Genomic DNA, 23,782 nt, shown 5'->3' on the forward strand with positions numbered 1-23,782 from the left:
CACAATGAGGTTGTTTTGTTTTTTGGTTTTTTACTATAAATCCAGGAATTTTTTTTTATTTTCAAGGAATATTTAATAAGGTTGTAACATACACTTTTCTAACATGTACTTTTATATCACAGAAGCTAAAATAAAATATCTTGTATATTGGGTGAAAATGACCTACTTTATGTGTATACACTGGGTGCAATTTAAAAAATACTGTAATTATAATTTCAGACTTTGGAATTTGAATAGGTGGTGCCAGCGTTCTCTCCTTTCTTTCATCAGGGAAAAGAAAATTCCTTTGAAAATCATTTGAAGCTAGGACAAAAATCCCATAGCTGTATTCTTAGGATCACTGTAGAGTATTCATGGTTCAGGTAATACAAGGGAAGCTTCAATTCAACTTTTCAGAGAAGACATTCCAGCTCGCATCATCTCATCAACCAGGAGAATGTTGCTGGCAATCACAGTGCAGGAGTGAAGAAGTTGTTTCTTTACACAATAGTTATCCCATATGCCTACTTCTGCTGCTACCATTGGCTCACCTGTCTTCAAGTCCACACCCACAAGTTGACCTGATGCTGAATGTTCTGCTTGAACTTTAACGAGTGTTTCCTGAAGATCAAAACCAGAATTCTGAGCAAGAACCTTAGGAATAATGAGCAATGCATCAGCAAATGCTTGAACTCCAAGTGGGGCCCTGCCCTTGACACTGGGCTTGTATTTAATCAGGGCTTCTGCCATTGCCACTTCTGCTGCACCAGCACCTGGAACTACACAACCATCATCAATAGCATTTTTAACAACCTTCAAGCCATCTCTTATTGCATCTTTGATTTGAGTGAGTGTGTGCTTATTTGGTCCTTTGATCAATAATGTGACAGAGTGAGGATTGTTACATTTCTCAATAAAGGTGAATTTCTCTTCTCCCAATGTATACTCATAGAGAAGTCCTGCATGTCCCAAACAATCAGGATTTAGGTCATCAAAAGAATTTAGAGCTATGCCACCACAAGCAAGAGTCAGCCTTTCCATATTTCTCTTTTTAGCTCTGCGCAGAGCTACTATACCTTCTTTTGCAAGAGCATCTAAGGAAAATGGGTCAATTCCCTTTTGATTAATAACAACAAATTCCTTATTTGAGTCACCACAGACTTTCTTTTTTAGTTCTATTATTTTTTTAACTGTCTTCAATGAATTTTCTCTCAGCTTTTACTAGTTTCTCTCTCTCCTCTGCACTCTTGTAAAAAAAAGCCAGAATTCACTTCTGTTTTTTCATATTCTAATGACACATTGCATGTGAGAATATATGCATCTTCTACTCTTGATTGAGATCATGGAGATGAAACATAAATCTGAAACTGATATAAGCTTAATCAGGGGTCTTGTTTTAGACCATGGGGCATGACATCCTGATATGAAAAAAATCCAGGAATTTTTTTTAATTCAAAAATTCAAAACACCTACAATGGTAAATACCATCACAAAGCAAAGATAATTCAATCATTAGGAATTTACTCAACTATTTTCCATTCTGATAAGACAAAGAAGAAAAAACATATAGTCGAGGATGGTTCTCAGGTACTTTCTTCCAATAATAGATATGCAACTCTCTGGCCCGGAAGAGGTCAGCCATGAGATCACGTGAAGTTACCTCATCTAACAGGAGAAACCCTCCAAGTCCCAGACCTGCTTCTTGATTGCCTATTCTTGAAATTATTAGTAAAGATTGACATTGGGCAGGATCTCTGCTTCATGTGATTCTAATTTGACAATCTGATTCTTTGTGTTATATCAGATAATAAATTGAAATTTCTTAAATCATTTTTTTTTCAAAAACAGTTGACATACAATATTATATTAGTTTCAGGTGTAAACTGCAGTGATTAGGCATTATATAACTTACTAAGGGATCATCCCCATAAATCTACTACCCATTTGACATCATACATAGTTATTAGAATATTATTGACTATGTTCCCTATACTGTACTTTACATTCCCATGACTAGTCCATAATTAGCAATTTGTACTTCTAAATCCCTTCACCTTTTTCACCCATCTTCCCAACGCCCCTCCATTCTGGCAGCCATTAAAATGTTCTCTGTATCTACAAGTTTGTTTCTGTGCTGCTTGTTCATTTATATTTTTTGGATTCAATTGTTGATATATATGTATTTATTGCCATTTTATTGTTCATATTTTTTAGTCTTTTTTTGCTTCTTCTTAAAGAAGACCCTTTTACATTCCATGTAATACTGGTTTGGTGGTGATGAACTCCTTTAGCTTTTTCTTGTCTGGGAAGCTCTTTATATGTCCTTCTATTCTAAATTATATCTTTGCTGGATAAATAATCTTTGTTGTAGGTCCTTGCTTTTCATAATATTAAATATTTCTTGCTAGTCTCTTCTGGCCTGCAAAGTTTATTTTATAAAATCAACTGACATTCTGATGGGAGCTCCCTTGTAGGTAACTAACTGCTTTTCTCTTGCTGCTTTTAAGATTCTTCCTTTGTCTTTAATCTTTTGCATTTTAATATGATGTGTCTTGGTGTGGACCTCTTAGGGTTCATTTTGTTTGGGACTCTGCACTTCCTGAACTTATATGTCTCTTTTCTTCATCAGGTTAAGGAAGTTTTGTGTCATTATTTTTTCAAATAGGTTTTCAATTTCTTGATCTCTCTATTCCTCTGGAGTTTTGTTCTGTTCTTTTATTTGGGACATATTTCTTTATCTCCTAATTTTGACCTCCTTGTGTTTATAGTGTTCAGTGGCACAGCCTCTTTGTTCACCCTAGCTGGGAAGTTCAGTTATGCCCCCCATGCCCTGTGAGCTGGTACACCTTCCTGTTGTAGTTAAGCCTTGGTTGCTGTTGGCATGTCCATGGGAGGGATTTATCCCCAAGCCAATTTGCTGCTAGGATTGGCTGTACCAGATAAGCTGTGCAGGGCCCACCCCATGGAGCAGGACTTACTTCAGTGGGAGTCTGGTGCCCACTGAGTCCACTCCTTTAGTCTGTCACTTGTGGTGGTGGTTGGGTGGTGCTTCAAGGTGGTCCAAAGCTGTCCATGGGTTGTGCTGGCTCTGGGGCCTCCCAGGAGGTGCAGGCCAGGGTCAATCACTACCTGTGTTCTGGGCCACCTGGCATGATCTACAAAGTGATCTGTTGATGGCTACTAATTTTTCTGGGCTTAGACGTGTCCCAGAGAGGCCAAGCTGTGAACCAAGGCTGGTAGCCACTAGTGCCAGGCCTGGGGCTACTTAGCAAGATGTATAGGGCACACTGAGGCCAGATGCTGCTTGCTTGAGAGATTTTAGGAAAATCTGAGACATGAGCCAAAACAGGTCATTTGTATGAAAAAGCCACTGGAAACAGCTTGGGTGGGCCCACAAGTTGGTGAGGTGGAGATCTCAGAGTATCACCAGGATGGGGAAAACAGTGATAGCCAGGTTGCTGGGGACTCAGATATGGTGCCCACTGGCCTGTTCTGTAGGGGAGGGCTCATACAGAAAAGGAAAAATGGCCTCTGCCAACACTTCTGTCTGCGACAAAACTATCTCTCCAGCCCTTTCTCTGTTGCCAGACAATTTCTCTCTCTATGTCCCTTGTGCCTTTTGAGGTGCTGTCCCAGCACTGGAACTCAGAGGGAGTGAGTCCAAGTAAGTCTGTGCATGGTCCCTTTAAGAGGGATTGCCTGAGACTCTATAAGCCCTCTGTCTCACTCAGCCATAACCCCACTAGTTTTTACAGACAGAAGTTATAGAACCTTCTATTTCTGGCACTGGCACCCTGAGCTGAGGAACCTGATTTAGGGCTGGAATCACTCACTCTTCTGGGGCACCTCTGGAGTCAAGATATCCCTCCCAATTTTTATCCACCACGCGTGGGTCTGGGCCCAGCCTATTCCATGTCTCTGCCCCTCCTTCCAGCCTCGATGTGGCTTCTTTAATTCCCTAATTGTAAGACTTCCATTCAGCCAGATTTCAGGCAGTTCTGAATGATGGTTGTTCAGTGGTTTAGTTGTAATTTTGGTTGTGGGAGAAGGCGAGCCATGTTTACCTATGCTGCAATCTTGCCTGGACACAATGAGCTCTATTTCCTGAGAATGATTTGACAATTTTTGTAACCTATATTGTTATCACAAAAATGTATCACATGTTTCAGGTATGCTTAGAGAAAGTTCCATGTTGCCAAATAGTATTCTTATCTTCAAATAATATTTAACTATAGGAAAAATATCTTCCATTTACTCTGTCCTATTTCCAGAGGGGTTAAAGTACCAGCAATAAAAGAGAAAGAAAGAAAGCTTTTATTCAATCTTTGGTGCTATTTTTTATATGAAGTAGAACTGTAATCTTTTCCTGTACTTCTTCCCTGTGCCAGTTTCCAACCATTCACAAGCACAATTTACTCAACAAGTAAAAGTTACATCTATATATTTATGTATGTGTAAATATGTAAGTGTGTATGTTTGTCCTCCGCTACCCTATCCCCATTGTAAACTTCTCTCAGCTGCAAAATCAGAGTTGCAGCAGTATCAGTGAGTCGCCTACGTCCCCTCACCCTTATCACTCAGTGCGCACCTGTCCAGCTTCCAACTGCTGCATTAGCCCTCCTCTGACTAAAGGTGTTTTCTTATTGCCTACACCCAGTTTGCTGCTTTGGAGACAAGCAAAGTATTGTGAAATGAATGTCCTAGGAGGAGTCCTCACCCATGACTGAAACAAGTGGGTGCATAAATAACCCAACTCCCTTGCCCCTCATGCAGGATGACTTTGAGAAAGTGTTTCTGCAACATGATGCCAGAGCTTCCCCAGAGAGACTAAATTCCAGTCACCCACAGTGGTAGCTGACTTGATAACACACCCTTTATTGGTGGCCTTCTCACATTCCTGTCTCATCTCCCCATCCCTTACCGGTATTTCCTCAATTAACATCACGCACTTTAATCGTGGCCTTAGCATCTTCTCCTGGGGAAACCCAAACTAAGGTAATCACCCACCAAAGAATGTGGAAGTTGACCAAATTCACAGGACAAACAACTATCCTGCTGCCCTTTTGTTCACGATTCCTTCACCAAGAAGTTCAAAGCACAATTTGTATCCAGACTTTAATTTTTCTCTACCTCTTCTTAAATCTCTCTTTCCCTCCACCTTCTACCAGTGCACAGCATGCCAATGCTAGGTTTCTTCTTCCCTACTTCTCAACAGCCCTTACTCAAAAGTTTTACTTCCTTGCCAATCTGTTGTCAGAGACATCCACTGTTTGTGGCATCAACTTTTTTGTTCGATTGGCTCTTATAACGGTATACCTATTCTTCTGTGCACAACAGATCTAACCTGCCATATGTTTATTTCCACCAGAGTCCCCCTGCCATCTGGACAGTGGGAACTGATGCCCCAGGGAAGACATAACTATAAGCCAATTTACATTAAGACACGGATTCTAGACATACAGTCTAAGTGTGGACACAGAGCTGACTCCAGCTGACAATGCCACCAGACTCTGATTGATTTCACCCACAATATATGGAGGTTCCCATGTCTCATAGACAGAGGCGAAGACTTATTTAGGCTGTGTGACTAATCCAATTGTTTATTCCCTTGCTATACTCATCTCTATTTGATGTAAGGGCACCAAGTCCAAGATAATAGTTTCAAGTGTCCCCTTCTCAACCCTATCCAATTCCCTCAGTCTTAGTTTGAAATGCTGTGCCGATTGGTCAGTATTTTATTTATGGCTCTTCTGGGTACTTCCGTAACTATTAAAATTTTTTTTAAAGATTCAAGTGCTGATTACAATTACAAAAATTAAAATTACTTAACACCAGTTTTTCATCATTTTTCTTTCCCCTGAAAACACCATGAGTGGAGGAGGTGCAGGCTAGATTTTAGTGACCACTTTCTGTCTCTTGTCTAAAGTTTCTGCTTTCTTTCTTTCTTTCTTTCTTTTTTGACATTGGGTATGGAAAGAATCTGCCACTATTTTCAGCAGTCATCTCTCTTCACCACCCTAGTACCTCATACACAATTACCCAAAACATTCCTGTAGGGCCCAGAAGCAGAGAGAAGTAAAATGCCCTAACAGCAGTCACCATTTGCTAAGCTGCGTGCCAAGAATCTTCTCTGCTTATTGATGACTTGAAGTCCTGCTGGAAGGAAGGCTGGCATTCCCTGTGTCTTGGTGCCAGTAATATACAGACCCTTGCTAGCACAATTTTCTCATGGTCCCACAGCCCTGTGCAGGTGAGGCACTCCCCATGCACCAAAAGGAGCTTTATTGATGGGTTTTTCACACACACACACACACACGCACACACACTTCATTTCTTGTAATTAGCCTGAAAAGTTTTCATAAGATTTTTCCAAATCTAATTTTAATAAAAACTCTCTAGGTAGTCTTCTGAGGGGTTAAATATATTCCTAACATCTAGTGTAGTACCTGATATATAATAAGTGCTCATTAAGTATCTATCTGTCTACCCATATGTCTGTTTAAATGAGACACCAGGACAATTAAGAAGTGTCCAGCATAAAAAACCCTATATGCTCCACCAAAAACTACTTGACCTAATAAGTGAATTTGGCAGTACAGTAGGATAAAAAATCAATATTCAGAAATCGAAGGCATTTTTGTACACCAACAATGAAATATGAGAGAAAGAAACTAGAAAAAAATTCCATTTACTATAGCAACAAGAAAAATAAACTACCTCAGAATAAACTTAACCAAGGAAGTAGAAGACCTGTACTTGGAAAATGACAGAACACTGAAGAAAGAAATTAAGGAAGATACAAATAAATGGAAGCATATACCGTGTTTATGGATTAGAAGAAATAACTTCAATTAAATGTCCATACTACCCAAAGCAATTTATAGAGTCAACGCAATCCCTACTAAAATATCAATGACATATTTCACAGATCTACAACAAAAGCTTCAAAAATTTATATGGAAAAACAACAAAAATAGAACTCAGCCCTGGCTGCTGTGGCTCAGTGGATTGAGCATCGGTCTGCAAGCCAAGTGTCACTGGTTTAATTCCCAGTCAGGGCACATGACTAGGTTGCATGCCAAGTCCCCAGTTGGGGCCACGTGAGAGGCAACCACACAGTGATGTTTCTCTCCCTCTCTTTCTCCTTTCCCCTCTCTCTAAAAACAGATAAATCAAATAATATATTTTTTTTTAAAAAAAAGAACTCAAATTGCCTCAGCAATCTTGAGAAAGAAGAACAAAGTAGAAGGAATCACAATACCTCATATCAAACTATATTACTGGCATAAGAAAAGACATATAGATCAATGGAACACAATAGAGAGCCCAGGAATAAACCCAGGTCTCTATGGCCAATTAATATTTGACAAAAGGGGAAGGAGCATACAATGGAGTAAAAATAGTCTCTTCAACAAATAGTGTTGGGAGAACTGGACAGGGTCATGCAAAAAAATGAAACTAGAACACCAACTTACACCATACATAAGAATAAACTCAAGATGGATCAAAGACTTAAATGTAAGTCATAACACTATAAAAGTCCTAGAGAAAAACATAGGCAGAAAAATGTCAGATATCCCACGCAACAATATTTTCACCAATATATCTCCTAAGGCAAAGGAAATAGAGGAAAGAATAAACAAATGGGACTACATTAAATCAAAAAGTTTCTGCTCAGCTAAAGAAAACATTATCAAGATGTAAAGGGAAAAAAAAAAAAGATGTAAAGGGAACCAACCATGTGGGAAAACACATTTGCCAATGATACCTCGGACAAGGGTTTGATCTCCAAAATATATAAAGAACTTATATGACTCAACACCAGGAAGACAGACAATCCAATTAAAAATGGGTAAAGGACCTGAACAGACACTTCTCCAAGGAGGACATACAGAGGGCCATAGGCATATAAAAAGATGCTCAACGTCACTAGCCATCAGAAAGATGCAAATTAAAACTATAATGAGATACCACCTCACACTGGTCAGAATGACCATCATTAACAAATCAACAAACAACAAGTGCTGGCAAAGATGTGGATAAGAGGGAACCCTAGTGCACTGTTGGTGGGAATGCAGACTGGTGCAGTCACTGTGGAAAACATTATGGAATTTCCTCAAAAAACTAAAAACAGAACTGCCTTTTGATCCAATGATTCTGCTGCTGGGATTATACCCAAAGAATCCTAAAACACCAGTTCAAAAGAAACTATGCACCCCTATGTTCATAGCAGTGATATTTAAAATAACCAAGTGCTAGAAACAGCCTAAGTGCCCATCCGTGGATGAGTGGATCAAAAAATGGTGGTACAGGACTTCCGGCCAAGATGGAGGCTTAGACGGACACGCTAGGTCTCCCTCTACAACTATAGTGGAATACAACTACTTCAAAACAAAGGATAACTAGAAATTCCAGAAAATAAAGCTACACGGAAGCCCAACATATGAAGTTATAAACCAGCGGTGCCATTTGGGCAGGTAAGAGTTAAAGAAGGCAAAGCTGTTTGCGGAGCGGCGGGGCGGGGCGGCGAAAAATCCTGGAGGCAATCAAGCCCCTGGCGTGCGCGACTCCAATCAAGCCCCTGGTGTGCCCGACTCCGGCGCTGGGGAGCAGCCGCAGCATCGCCTTGAACAGTGAGGCCCAGGGGGGCGGGAGGACGGATCCCGGTCTCCTAGCTGAATAACTGTGTGAATCCATCTTGGACCCCCGCCCCCACAGAAAGCACCACAGGGCTGCGAAATAGGTCGCGGACAGGCAGGCGCCGGCGGTCGCTGATTTGTGACGCGTATGCAGGCACTGCCCCCTGCCCCCGACAGCCGGCCCAGGAAAACAAAACGCATCTGTCAAAATGTGGCAGACAAATATAGAGATCCCGGTGGCACAACTCACCAGACAGCAGATAGAGAACCTGACAGATGAACAGATAAGAAACCTGTCAGAGGCTCAGTTCCGGGCCATTGTTATCAGGTGGCTTACAGAATTCACAAAAGAGCAGGAAAAAGATATGAAAGAAGCGAAAAACTTTCATAACGAAAGGAACAAAACCACATACGAGACAGATGGTGAGGAATCCAGAGTCCATTTCAACAAACTGGAATATGGAGAAGGAACAAGCAGTCAACCAATGCAGCGAGAGGAAATGGCAAGCAACAATGAGAGGATCAGAAACCTCTGGGACAGCTATAAAAGGCCCAACATAAGAATCATTGGTTTGCCAGAGAATGAGGAAGATGAACTAGAACTTGAAAAATTGAGTGAAAATATAATAAAGGAGAACTTCCCAGACTTGGGGAAGGGAATAGACTTGCAGGTCCAGGAAGCAAGGAGAGTTCCCAAGAGACTGGACCCAGGGAGAACCACTCCAAGACACATTATAATCAAAATGTCAAAAATTAAAGATAAAGAGAGAATCTTAAAAGCAGCAAGAGAGAAGAAAAGAATTACGTACAAAGGGGTCCCAATTAGACTATCAGCTGACTTCTCAAGGGAAACCCTACAGACAAGAAGGGACTGGCAAGAAATATTCAAAGTAATGAAAATCCAAAACCTACAACCACGAATACTCTATCCAGCGAAATTGTCATTCAGAATAGAAGGACAGAGAAAGTGTTTCCAGGACAAAATAAAACTGAAAGAGTTCATTAGATCCAAACCACTGTTATATGAGAAGTTAAAGGGACTGGTTTAAAAAACAGAAGCTAGGGAGATGAAACAAAGGCAAACGAAACAGGCAACGAGAGTGGAAAAGGAACTGTGGGTAAGGGAAACATAGTGGGGGGAGGCCAACAGGGAGGGGGAGTGGGGAGAGGGAGGGAGATGATATAGGAATTGGGGATCATGGTAGGAGGGAATGGAATAGACGGAGAGAGGTTGGGAGGAACTGTAAGCACAACTAATGGACATAATCTAAAAGGGGGGGACAACTGGAGGGAGGGGGCCACCGGGTGGAGGGGAGCAGAGGGAAGGGAAAGTGGCACAAATGTAATATTTTAATCAATAAAACACATTAAATCTGGAAAAAAAAAATGGTGGTACATCTACAAAATGGAATACTACGTAGCAAAAAGAAGAAACTCTTACCTTCTGTGACAGCATAGATGAAACTGGAGAGTGTTATGCTTAGTGAAATAAGCCAGGCAGCAAAAGACAAATACCATATGATCTCACCTAATACAGGAACTTAATGCACAAAACAAACAAATGAGCAAAATGGAACTAGAGGTATGGAAACAAGGAATAGACTGACAGTGACCAGAGGGGAGGGGGAGGGGGGAGAAGAGGGAAATAAGAGGAAGGATCTAGTCAAGGAACATGTATAAATGACCCATGGACATGGACAACAGGGTGGGGATTGACCGTGGGAGAAGGGGCAGGGGTGGGCAAAGCAGTGGAGAGCAACAGAGGAAAAATGGGGGACAACTGCAATAGAATAACAATAAAAAAAGAAATTAAAAATAAAGAAATAAAAATAAAATTCTAAAAAAAGAAGCATCCAGCAGAAAAATGTCATTCTTAAAAAGTTGAAAAAAGAACATTTCTTTATGAAGATTGGTACACTGAATAAATACAGAGTTAATGTCTTCTTTTTCCCCCAAAGCTTGTTTTCCTGGAGAACTTATCCATCTAGTTTGAGGTTAATTTAAGTATTACAATAGCTAAAAAGATACAGTAGGTTGTAAAAAGAGCCCAAGAAAGAGATAATTCAGTTCTCTGATGATTCTGTGTGAAAATTTGATCAATGGGCACTATACTGTCCTAATAAGTTGGGCAATGTCCTCTTATAGATCTATTATTATAAGAAGTGTGTCCTCAACTACTTGGAAAACAAAACTATGCTGAGTAGCTTTTGCATTCCCAGAGCCTGGTAAAATTCTCATGCATAGCAGGCATTCAGTGAAAGTTTGGTGAATGAATGGATTGGTGTATCCCAGGAAATAACCATGTAATGTGTGTCAACATTTTTTTAAAGGCCTAAGCACTTACTTGTACAAGGCGGTGTTTTCATAAGCAGGCTGAAAGATCTCTCCAAATCTAGGAGTAATTTAAAAACCAGCAAGAATCCAGAGGGCTCAGCCAGTGACAGAGGGGCTTAGGAGTGTCGAAGCCCAACTTTCTTGTCTTGAGTCCAGACACACTCTGAGGACAGGACAACTTACCTCCAGAGCTCCTCGCTGGATCAGACTAGAGCTGCTGTCTGAGGGACCTTTCCAGAAATCACACTATTCCTGTCTGCCTTTTCCCACTCCGATACCAGTTTCTCCTGGGAACGCTCCCTTAATAAATTACTAGCTCATGGTGGGGAAACAAGTTAGGATAAAAGGATGGATTCTGTGTTAGGCAATCCATCCACAGACTGTCCCATTCCCCAGCTCACCTCTCCTCCTTCCCTCAGCAGTGAATGTCAGTCCTGCCTAACCGCTCTCTTCCAGATCTCCTGAGTCTCACCCACTCTCCGTTTCTACTTATTTCCCCCCAACTCCCAGCACTTGCTGCTTCCTACATACATATCATCCCCCTTGAACTTTGACTTCACCTGCTGCCCATCACATTCATTCCTACCACCATTAAACCTCTGTGGCTCATTTGATGGGCCCAGCCTTCAGGATGGGCTGAGTCTTTACCCCATTCTGTCTCTAGAGAAATGTGGGACATTCAACTGTACTGCTGGGTGGCACACCTGCCTACATGAGCAGACATCAGACAAATGGGGCACCTGTTAAGGGAAGGGAGAGGTAGATTCCAAACAGGGAAAATGTACAAATGGAGAGGCTAATGTTGTGGAATGAGAAAATGTGATGAGGCTATTTCAACTCCTATTTATTGAGAAAGGCAAATCCACTTCGATGGATTCTAAGTATAAAACATCTTTTTTTTGTCTGTCCCTGTCCTCTTTCTCTACAAGGAACCTCTCCTGTTGAGTTCATAGAAGGTCCATGCTATGTTGAAGGCAACACTGTGGCTGCTGTTCAGTCACCTGCACTTGGATAATAATAATTTCACCTAATCAGTTCAGGTCCTGATCGCCAGGAAGATGATGACCCCACTACACTGGTTTAGAAGGTTATTTGATTAATTCAGCTTTGTAAGTCACTGCAAAGTCAACATGGTTAGAGACAGACTATGAGATCCATTCTTTCTAGGGTCACCTGATGCAGTCATCCAGCTCCTTCCTGATCCCCTCAGTCTGTTTTGGCTCCAAGCATAGAAAGCAAGGCGACATTGGAATCTATGTTTCTTTCTGAACAGTGTTCAATGTCCATATCATTTATAACTTCCTCTACTTTATATTTGTAATGGTAACATTTACAGGGAAGTATAGCCATTTGGCCTGTTGGTCAATTTGCCTGCCCTGTCATGTCAATTTTTAGACAATATGACCACACACACGCACGCGTGCACACACACACACACCTCTGATGGATAGCAGGCCCCAGGACAGGACTCTGGCCCTAGGCCATGTCAATTAAATCAGGAGTGAGCCCCCAAGTCAAGACAGACCTAGGCCAGGAAACAGGACTCGGTAATAACAGGGGGATTCAGGAGTTCTCAGAGCTCTAGTTGATCTCTGTTGGGTACTTGAACTGAAAAGTTATATAAAGTTGAGGCTGGAGCAACCATATTAGTTCAGAAGAAGATAAAGGAGAACATGTTACTGAGAACGATGGGCAATAGTCATGTGGAGAGAGGCAGAGGCCAGCAAGAATATGGCCCCCGTTAGACAAAGCAGTCACCCAGCTCCACTGATACCTCCAGATGCTGGTGAAAATACCCAACCTTGGGTTTTATCACATATTCCATATTTTTCTAACAAATTTCCCTCTTTATTAAGGTGAGTTTGAGTAGGTTTAATTCCAGAAAGGAAAGGAAAAGAAAAATCCTGTCTAAGATAGGAACAGGAATGTATGGGACCTTGGTTTTAGTTTGTTTGAATACCGCTGTGAAAGCAGGGGACCTTTCAATTAACCAGCGGTTTCTGACTTCTCAGCATTATACTATTATCCTTTCTGTGTTGATCAGGAGAAAGTTCACCTACATTTAAAATAGATGATGTAACCTCTCATCATTTTAGGAAATATTCCTGGATTAAATAACAGAATTCCTGATTTTCCAGACAACTCAACAGGTCACCTAAACTCTCAAATTAACATATCTAATTATTGTTACTAAAACATGAGCTGATAAATTCATACAGCCTGAAACATTGCAGATGAGAGAGGGTGTGAAGAAACGGGCTTATATATCTCTTTTTAGTTAGCATCCATTTCAGAACAAACTTAGTGCCAAGAATAACTGTTTATTCTCCCTGTGATGAAATGTACTTTCCAGCAATGTTGAATCCTTCCCACCAGTACTGGGTTACGATGTCAGCATGGCTTGGTTATTCTCATGCCAACATGAAGGTTGGCCTAATTATTCAAGTGCCAACATGAGAACTCAGTCCTCAGTTTCTCTTCCAGGGGCAATAGCATGACCATTCTGATAAGATACCTCCTGCTGCCAAACCTCCCTCCACAGGAGACTGCTAACCAATGCCACCAAAGCTATAATGCTCTCTCTTCTGAATTTTGATGTAGCTTTTTAAAACTTTAATCCTCACCCAAGGACATGCTTATTGCTTTTAGAGAGGAGGGAAGAGAGGGAGAGAGAGCAAGAGAAACATCAGTCAGTTGCCTCTCACACACACCCTGACTGGGACCAGGAATCGAACCAAGAACCTTTTGGTTTACAGAACAATGCTCCAACCAACTGAGCCACACTGGTCAGGGTTAATATAACATTTTACACATACATTTGAGTCACTTACCAGCCTTTGGCAATTTCCAATTTTCCCACAGGTTAATGAAAAATCCAGCTGTTTTCAACTATTTGGAATGAGCAATATGAGATAAAATTAAGATAGAAGGAAACCTTTATCCAATTTCTCCAGCAGTCAGAGAGATTTGGAACACATTGGGAAGAAAAATGGCAAGCTCAATTGTTCAAAGGTTTTTAAAAAGAAGAAGAAAGCAAGCTTTGTATTAAATTTCTATGAATGCCTTTTATTTACCAAACACAGAGAGCTAAAAAGCTATTCTTTGATTAATCAGGTATGAGCTCATGCTGCCTTCTTAATCCGGCCTGGAAGTAATTTTAGTGCAAGGTGAGCAGCTATGGCTCATGCAAAGGGCCTTTGGACATTTTAACAATGATCTGAGAACAGATTTCAGGGCAACAGCTAAATGAAACTGGTGTGTAGGTCAGTGCTCCTCCAACTATCCTTGCTGAGGGACCACTCTGTTTGTTTATTTGCTAATCTAAAATCTTTCACAGAATCTTTTCAACAGCAGTGCTCATGTGGATACCCATATGCAAACAGAGAAAGAGAGGAACACCTGCACTTCCAACCCTTTACAAAAATTAACTCAACAAGAATTACAGACTTAAATGCAAAATCTGAAACTAAATTTATGGAAGATTAATTAAGACACCAAAAGCACAATGCATTAAAAAAACAGTAAATGGGAATACATTAAAATTAAGAGCTTCTGCTCTTCAAAAGACTCTGTCAAGAGAATGAAAAGGCAAGATAGGCTGAGAGAAAATGTTTGCAAAGCACATATCTGATAAAGGACTTGTATCCAGAATGCATAAAGAACTCTCACAACTTACTAATACAAAAATGACCTAATTTTTAATATTTGGCAAAACATTTGAAAAGACATTTTATCAAAGATGTAAACATGGAAAATAACCACATAAAAAGGTGCTTAACATCATTAGCCAAATACAAATTAAAACCATAATGAGATCCTATTACAAAGGCTGGAATTTTAAAAATTGACAAAACCTAACACTTGCAAGGATATGGAGCCACAGGAACTCTGATACATTGCTAATTAGAATATAAGATGGTACAGACACCTTGAAAAACAGTTTTGCAGTTTCTTATAAATTTAAAGATAGACTTTTCATATGGCCCAGCAATCCCCTCCTAGGTACTTACTCAAGTAGAATAAAAACCTGTGTTCACACAAAAACCTAGGCACAAATATTTATTTGCAGCTCTATTCAAGATTGTCAAAAACTAGAAACAACCTAAATGTATCTTAACTGGACAACTGATAAACTGTGGGATATCCATGGAATACTACATAGCAATAAAAAGAAACAAATTGATAATACGCACAACAGTATGAATGAATCTCAACTATATTATGCCAAGTACAGGAAGCCAGAATCAAAAGGCTACAAAATGTATACAAATATTGAATCATTATATTTTACACCTGAAAATAATATAATGTTAGGTCAATTATATCTCAATTTTTTAAATAAATATAAATTTTAAAAAATAAAATAATTTTTAAAGGCTACACAATTGACAACTCCATTTATAAGACATTTTTGCAAAAGTAAACTATAGAAAGAAAAAAACAAATTCATGGTTGCCAGGGGCTAGGAGTGGGGTGTGCAGAAGAGGTTGACTGCAAAGGGGTGGTAGGAAATTTTAGGGGTGATAGAACTCTATAACTTCACTGTGGTGTTGCTACAAAATCGACTATAATTTCCAAAACTCACACTAAGCGGGGTGACTTATCATATATAGATGTTGCCTTAATTCTTAAAATAGGGAAAAAATCCTTCATGGACTGATACAATTGCAAAATACTTAAAATTAATTTCTAGAAAAAAGTGATACAAAAGAAGGCCTACAGCACAAATCCAAATTCTTTATTATTAGATTCCATGAGTGTATAATTTGTTTTGCCAGAAGTTGATGGGGAAGGGACAGACAGACACAGATGGGGCACAGAGTTGTGCCACTCAAACTTATAAATGGCTTAAGAAGAGTCTGGATAAAGAGCCAAGGGGGCATAGAGGGAGAGCTGGTGGGGAACAACAGAAGAGGTAAGTTGAACAAGGATGGGCAGGGCCCTACAGGCAGTGAGATAAAGAGGGTGGTGGAGGGGTGGGTGACATCGAGAACAGGGAGATCCTTGGCAGAAGAGGCCAGCTGCATCTTTTAAGCGACCCAATTGAAAATAGGCCATACTCCTCAGTTGCACAGCACACTCAGACCATGAACAGATGCCTTCAGACATGATCTTTTTGTAAGATTAACAAGGCTGCTGTTTTCTGTGTTTTCAGGGAACTTCTAGGAGACGCTTAAGCATAAGGAAAGTTTTCTTCAACATCTTTATGGAGTGCTCTCCATGTTCCTGGCAGCATCCAAGGTGCTGAGGATATGGCAATGAACAAAAGCCCTGACGTCATGGAGGTTATATGCAAGTAGGGGCCACAGACACAGCCAAAAAAAAACAGATATACGATAAAGTAGTCCCCCCTTATCCATGGTTTTCCTTCCCATGGTTTTAGCTACCCATAGTCCAAAAATATTAAATGTAAAATTCCAGGAAAAAAAACAACAATTCATGAGCTTTACATTGTATGCCATTCTGAGCAGTGTGAGGAAATCTCAAGCTATCCCACTCCATCCTGCCCAGGACATGAACCATCCCCCTGTCCAGCATCTCCATGAGGTACATGATCCCTGCCCATTAGCCACTTAGTAGTCATCCTGGTTATCAGATTCATGGTCACAGATTCAAAGTCCTTGTCTTCAAATAACCCTTATTTTACTTAATAATGCCCCAAAGCACAAGAGTAGTGTTTCTGGCAATTCAGATCTGCCAATGAGAAGCCATGAAGTGCTTTTTTTAAGTGAAAAGGTTACAGTTCTCAACTTAATAAGGAAAAGAAAACATATTTCATGCTGAGATTGCTAAAATCTATGGTAAGAAGTAATCTTCTACGCCTGAAATTGTGAAGAAAAAAAATGTGCGCTAGTTTGGAAAGAGAAACAACATTTACATAACTTTTATTAAAGTATATTGTTCTAATTGTTCTATTTTATTGTTAGTTATTGTTGTTAATCTCTTACTGTGCTCAATTTATAAATTAAACTTTATCACAAGTATGCATGTAGGAGACAAAACATAGTATATGTGGGTTTGGTACTATCCACACTTTCAGGCACCAGTGGGTCTTGGAATGTATCCCCTATGGATAAAGGGGAACTACTCTACATCCTCTCTGTTAGAGCACAATTACACACATGTTTAATTTCTCTGGACTTTAATTTCCTCATCTGTGAAGTGTATAATGACTATTCTAATGTCAACAATGTAAGGTTATTTGGAGAATTAAACAAGATAATATATAGCAGATACTTGTTACAGTACATAGTCCATAGTAAGTAGTTACTAAATAGTGGTTATTTTTAAGAATTTTAAACAGGAAAGAATGTTTAAAAGTATTAAATATTAAAGGCATAGATTTCAAGTATACTAGAGTTTGGAAATGGAGAAGTTGTTATCCATTGGAGTCATCTGGAAAAGCTACGCCATGGAAGTAAGATGTGAGCTGGCCTCACAACATGGCTAGTATTTGAATCTCAGAGAATAAACAGTTACTCAAGCAGAATGAAGCAGGAAGGAGATGGGTCAGCCAGGAACTGAGAGCAGCATTCGGAAACAAGTGCCCACCATGTGCTAGGCACTGTGATGGGCGCCTTGCATATGTCTCATTCAAGTTCCTCAGCAACCTTACGAGGTGGTGAGTTAGTTTGGGTCCTCAGAGAAACCGCACCAATAGGATGTTGTATTAGTCTGCTCAGGCCGACACAGCAAAACACCACAGACCGGGTGGCTTAAATAGCAGAAATGTATGTCTCTCAGTTCTGGCAGTGGAAGATGGGTGTCCGCATGGTCAGGTTCTGGTGAGAGCTCTCTTCCTGGATCCCCTCCTAACAGTGTCTTCACATGGTAGAGAGAGAGCAATCTCTCTATCTCTTCTTAGAAGGCTCAAAATATCATCATGAGGGCCCTGCCCCATGACCTAATCTAGCCTTAAGTACCTTCTAAAGGCCTCATCTCCAAATGCCATCACTGGGGGTTAGGCTTCTATATATGAATTGAGGGGAGTATACAAACATTTTATATATATAAAGATAATTGTTTTAAGGAACTGACTCACAGTTCAGAGGCTTGGTGAGTCTCAAATGCCTGGAGACTCAGGACAGACTTGCAGCTCTGGTCCAGAGGCAGCAGCGGGCTAGAAAACCAGGCGGAGCTGCTGCTGCGGGTGAAGTCTGGGGGCAGTCTGCTGGAGAAGTCCCACTGGCTCAGGGAATGGTCGCCTTTTGATTTAGGACTTTAGTTGACTGAATGGGGCCCACCAAATTAAGGAAGGCAGTCTCCTTTACTCAAAGTCCACCAATTTAAATGTAAAGCTCACCCAAAAACACTCTCACAGAAACACCCAGGATAATGTTTGACCAAATATCTGGGTATCATGGCCCAGCCAAGGTGACACACAAAATAAACCAATCACAGGAGGATTTTCACCTTAGTTTACAGATAAACCATTGGAAGCTCAAAAAGATTAAGTAACATGCTCAAGAATGTGAAATACCTGAGGTGGAATTGAAACCCAGGTCTGTCTGAATCTACATCCCATGTCTTCTCTTGATGTCTTCGTGCTGGGTCTATGGAGAAATTCAGTTTAAGATGACATTTTGAAATGGGAGGAGGGCTAGGAATAGCATATGCCTGTGTATCTTCTGCAGTTGTCATAGTGCCTTGCTATAGATATGCTTAACATACACTTCAGGGGTGGGTGGGTGAGTACATGGGTGGATGGATAGAATATAAAATAATCACTCTGGGTAATCATGGGTGCAAAAAGGGAACTGATTCTCGGTATTTCTTCACACCTGGCTTAGCTTTAGAGCTAACTATTAGCCACATAGGCCTATTAAAATACTTACCTAATTAAAATTAAATCAAATAAAAATTCACTCCTCCAAAAAAATTTCAATTCCCCATTGCACTAGCCACCTTTTGAATGCTTAGCAGCCACATGTGGTGAATGACTACATGACAGACAGCACGGGTACCATTCCGCCATCACAGAAAGTCTTATGGGGCTGTGCTACTCCAGAGAGACTGTGCTAGTCCTCCCATCACAGAACTCCATATGCATGCCTCTGTGAACATATTCCCATGAGAAAACATAAGCCCAACCCATTGCCCCCAGCCAGTGATCAGCGGGGGCCTGGCCCTCTGGTGCCTGCTCTTGCCTCACAGAGGCAGAGGGCCTGCTTGCTCCACTGGCTCTTTCCATAGACTGAAGGTGCCATTGACATTTGGCTCCCTTCAAACTATAAACATCTAACAAGATCCAGATGCACAAATAGTAGATTTAAAGTCCTGTCAATATGGACACTAGGGCCTGAAATGAAACACATGGCATTTGATTTGACTAAAATGTTAAACTCACATTTTATTGTTTCAATACAATGTGAACAGCCAATTTTTAGGTTGGAGTCTTCACAAATGTGTACATGTGTGTATGGATGTGTAAATACAGTTTTTCAAGACAAAGCTAATAGCAGAGTCAAAAACTGGCCTTGCAAATAAAACTTCAGTGATAATAATCATTGTTCATGGGCCCAACATGTTATTCATGATAAATGAGCTGTCCCACAAAACCCTTTCCTGAGTGGAGTGATAAAATAAAATTTCTGAGAAACCACAATGTCCATGAAGAGTGAAGACATGGACGGCTGAAGAGATTGGAACTGTCAGAAAGCAGGAACCTTCCCAGAGGCAGAGGCATCATCTTGCCCTGTTTTCCACTGGAAGGACTCACTGAAATGCAGAAACGTTACAGAGATGCGAAAGATTGACTTCATGAAAAGGGAAACCTGGCAGGCTCTGTAGCCGTGGAGGGGGTTTAGAAAGCAATATTGTTATGTTAAATGTTTGACTCAAGATAAGCATGACAGTTCAAAACAAAACAAAACTTGCCTTTCCCAGTCAACAGGATCATAAAAAATACTTTTACTCTCTGACACCAATTTTATCTCTTCACCTTCTTTTTAACGTGCAAACATGGGAGAGTGGAATACACTTACTCTTCCCTAGTCCTCCCACTAACTACGTGAGAAAAAAAGCCTAGATATTATATAAAACAAACATGGAAGACTGAAAGGTGGAGATCAAGCAAAACTGTTAGGGAGCTCAAAACCCAAGGAATAAAATGGCAGGAATTCCCTGGGTCGTCTTTTTAACTGTACCTCAGGTTGGGAGCTGAAAGAGCTGCCAATAACACCAACTAATCAGTGTAGGTCAACAACAATAACAACAAAAGCCTGCTCTTTGGCCAGAGGGCCAGGTAAGGAGCAGCTTAGTAAAACAGAACTTTTAGACAATGTAATTTTAATTGCCTTAATCCAATCAAACATCACAGAAAAAAAGTGTGGCTCTATCTCCATCCATGCCAATAAAGGCTGACAGGAGCCTAGACTTTCATCCTCTGGAGGTTGTAATGAGGTGTCAAGCAAGGAACCAGGACTTTCATCCCTGATGAATGATAAGTCCCACTTTCACTCCCAGGCATAGAAATCATATGGGGAGTCCAGACTTCCACCCCCACCCAGCAGTAATGAGGCATTTCTCCCTCCCCTGCTAGAGTAATAGCATAGGAAGCCTAGAAAAAAGTCAGGATGTTCATCATTACCATTGTCACTAGCAGTAACAAGGCCACCTTCCCTCCTATGCTGTCAGTGGAGAACATGTGGGAAGCAGTAACAAGGAATTCCTACTACCCCTCTCAACCAGGAGCTATCACTCAGTTAGCTATCACTAACTGAGTGGGATGTCAGAGCTCCCACTCAGTTACAAGGAAAGTGCTTGAGTGTCAAGAGAGGCCTAGTAGAGAAACAGGACTGCTACCTGCTACTAATGAGGTGCTTCCTCCCATCCTCTTGATGGAGCGGGGACAGAGGAAGCCAGCTAAAATAGAAGGTTTAAATAAGATTTAGAATCTTACAACACAATACCCAAAATATCCAGGATTCAATCAAAAATACTCATCATACCAAGAACCAGGAAGGTGTCAAACTGAATGAGAAAAGACGACAACAGATGCCAACACTAAGTGACAAAGATTTTTGAACTATAGAACAAGATTCTAAAGCAGCCATCATGAGTGCTTCAGCACACAATTACGAACATGCTTGAAAGAAATGAGAAAACAGAAAATCTCAGGAGAAAAATAGAAAAACTCATTAAAGAAAGAGAAAACATTAAGAAAAATCAAATGAAAATTTTAGAGCCCCAGACGTCCTTCAAATCATATTATATCTATAATGTGGAATATTACTTAGTAATAAAAAGAAGTATATTAATTTTTTTAGATTTTATTTATTTTTAAAGAAAGGGAAAGGGAGGGAGAGAAACATTGATCAGTTGCCACTTGCACACCCCCAAACTGGCCCCCAACCCAGGCATTTGCCCTGACCAGGAACTGAACTGGCGACTTTTTGGATCACAGGCTGGCCCTTAATCCACTGAGCCACAACAGCCAGGGAAAAACAAAGGAATACATTATTAACACATGCAGCAACCTAGATGAATCTCCAGAGAATTATGCTGAGTGAAAAAAGCAAATCCCAAAGTTATATATGATATAATTCCATTTATATAACATTCTGGAAATGAAAAAGTTATAAAAACGAAGACAGATTAATCATTGCCAAAAGTTAAGGAAAGGGTGAGAATGGGAGGGAACTCGATGTGACTAGAAAGTAAAGGGATCCTTGTGAAGATAGAAATATTCTATATCTTAAAACTAAACTACTGTCTTACACCACACACTAAAATTAACTCCAAATGAATTAAAGTCTTGAACATAAGACCTGAAACTATAAAACTCCTAGAAGAAAACATGGGTAGTAATCTTGACATCAGTCTTGGCAATGATTTTTTGGATCACACTTTAAAACTAAAGACAACAAAAGCAAAAATAATCAAGCAGGACTACATCAAACTGAAATGCTTTTGCACAGTAAAGGAAACAACCAACAAAATTAAAAGGCAATCTACTGAATGAAAGAAAACATTTGCAAATAATATATCTTATAAAGGGTTAATATCAGAAATATATAATGAACTCATACGACTCAACAGGAAAATACAAACAATCCAATTAAAAAACAGGCAAGGGACTTCCGGATAAGATAGAGGCTTAAACAGACACGCTCAGTCTCCCTCTACAACTAGAAAGGAATACAACTCCTCAAAACAAAAGATAACCAGAAATTCCAGAAAATGAAACTACGTGGAAGCCCAATGTATGATGTTATAAATCAGTGGAGCTCGTCAGACTGGTAGGAGGAACAAAATCGGAACTGGAATGGAAAGGTTGCGTGGCGCTGTTTGTGGTAGCAGAGGGGACAGCGGCAGGGGGAGCAATCTCGGCTGCAGTCGAGTCCCGGCAGCTCGTGACCCCAACGCTGGGAAAGGCGGCCCCTCCATTGCCTCAGACAGAGAGTCCAGAGGGTGGAGGGATGGATCCTGGTCTCCCAGCAGAGAATAACTGCAGGAATCCATCTTGGACCCCCGCCCCCACACAAAGCGCCACCGGGCAATGAAAAAGGTTACGGACCACCACCCATCGCCAGGTAGTGACAAGTACACGGGGCTCCGCCCCCTACAGCCTGCCTAGGGAGCAAATCAAAACACAAATCTTTCAAAATGAAGGAGACGACAATTGAAATTCCCGTGACGCAGCTCACCTGGCAGCAGATGAGGAACCTAACAGATGAACAAATAGAAAACCTTTCAGAGGCTCAGTTCAGAGCTATAGTTATAAGGTGGCTTAAAGAATTAACAAAAGACTTGGAACAAGAAAGGGAAGAAATGAAAGCCACTCATACTGAAATGAACAAAAACATATGAGACAAGTGGTGAGGAAATAAAACCCAGAGATCAAATCAACAAATCAGAACATAGGGAAGAAACAAACAGTCAACCAGTGCAGAAAGAGGAAACAAAAAGTAAGGAAAGTGAGGAGAGGATCAGAAACTTCTGGGACAGCTATAAAAGACCGAACATTCGGATTATAGGATTGCCAGAGGGTGAAGAAGAAAAACTAGAAATTAAAAAATGTGAAAAAATAATAAAGCAGAACTTCCCTAACTTGGGGAAGGAAATGGACTTATAGTTCCAGGAAGCACAGAGAGTTCCAGAAAGACTGGACCCAGGGAGAACCACTCCAAGACACATTATAATCAAATTGTCAAAAATTAAAGATAAAGAGGGAATCTTAAAAGCAGCAAGAGAGAAGAAAAGAATCATGTACAAAAGGGTCCCAATTAGACTATCAGCTGATTTCTCAAGGGAGACCCTGCAGGCAAGAAGGGACTAGTAAGAAATATTCAAAGTAATGAAAATCAAAAACCTACAGCCACGAATACTCTATCCAGCGAAACTGTCATTCAGAAAAGAAGGGCAGAGAATATGCTTCCAGGACAAATTAAACTGAAGGAGTTCATTAGATCCAAACCACTGTTATATAAGATGTTAAAGGGACGGGTTTAGAAGAAGCAGGATCAAAACTATGAACATTAAAATGAAAACTGCATCACAAGAACCAACAACAGAAGCTAGGGAATTGAAACAAAAGCAAACTAAGTAGGCAACAAGAATGGAAAAAGAACTATAGGTATGGGGAACATACTGGGGGGAGGTCAGCAGGGAGGGGGAAGGGGAAGAGGGGGGGAAATGGTACAGGAATTAAGAAGCACAGTAGGAGGGGATGGAATAGACAGGAAGAGGTTGAGAAGAACTATATGCACAACCAATGGACATGGACTATAAGGGGGGGGACAACTGGAGGGAGGGGGGCCACTGGGTGGAGGGGAGCAGAGGGAAGGGAAATCGGGACAACTGTAACACCAAAATCAATAAAACATATT

At 40.6% G+C, this 23,782-nt stretch overlaps 1 pseudogene; it reads right to left on the reverse strand.

The window, feature by feature from the left end:
• Nucleotides 1-118: 118 nt before the first annotated feature.
• On the reverse strand, nt 119-18,593 carry LOC150008522 (T-complex protein 1 subunit zeta pseudogene; annotated as a pseudogene).
• Nucleotides 18,594-23,782: the final 5,189 nt, after the last annotated feature.

Source organism: Furipterus horrens, unplaced genomic scaffold (assembly GCF_987537825.1).
Source record: "Furipterus horrens unplaced genomic scaffold, mFurHor1.1.pri manual_scaffold_5, whole genome shotgun sequence".
Classification (NCBI taxonomy): Eukaryota; Metazoa; Chordata; class Mammalia; order Chiroptera; family Furipteridae; genus Furipterus; species Furipterus horrens.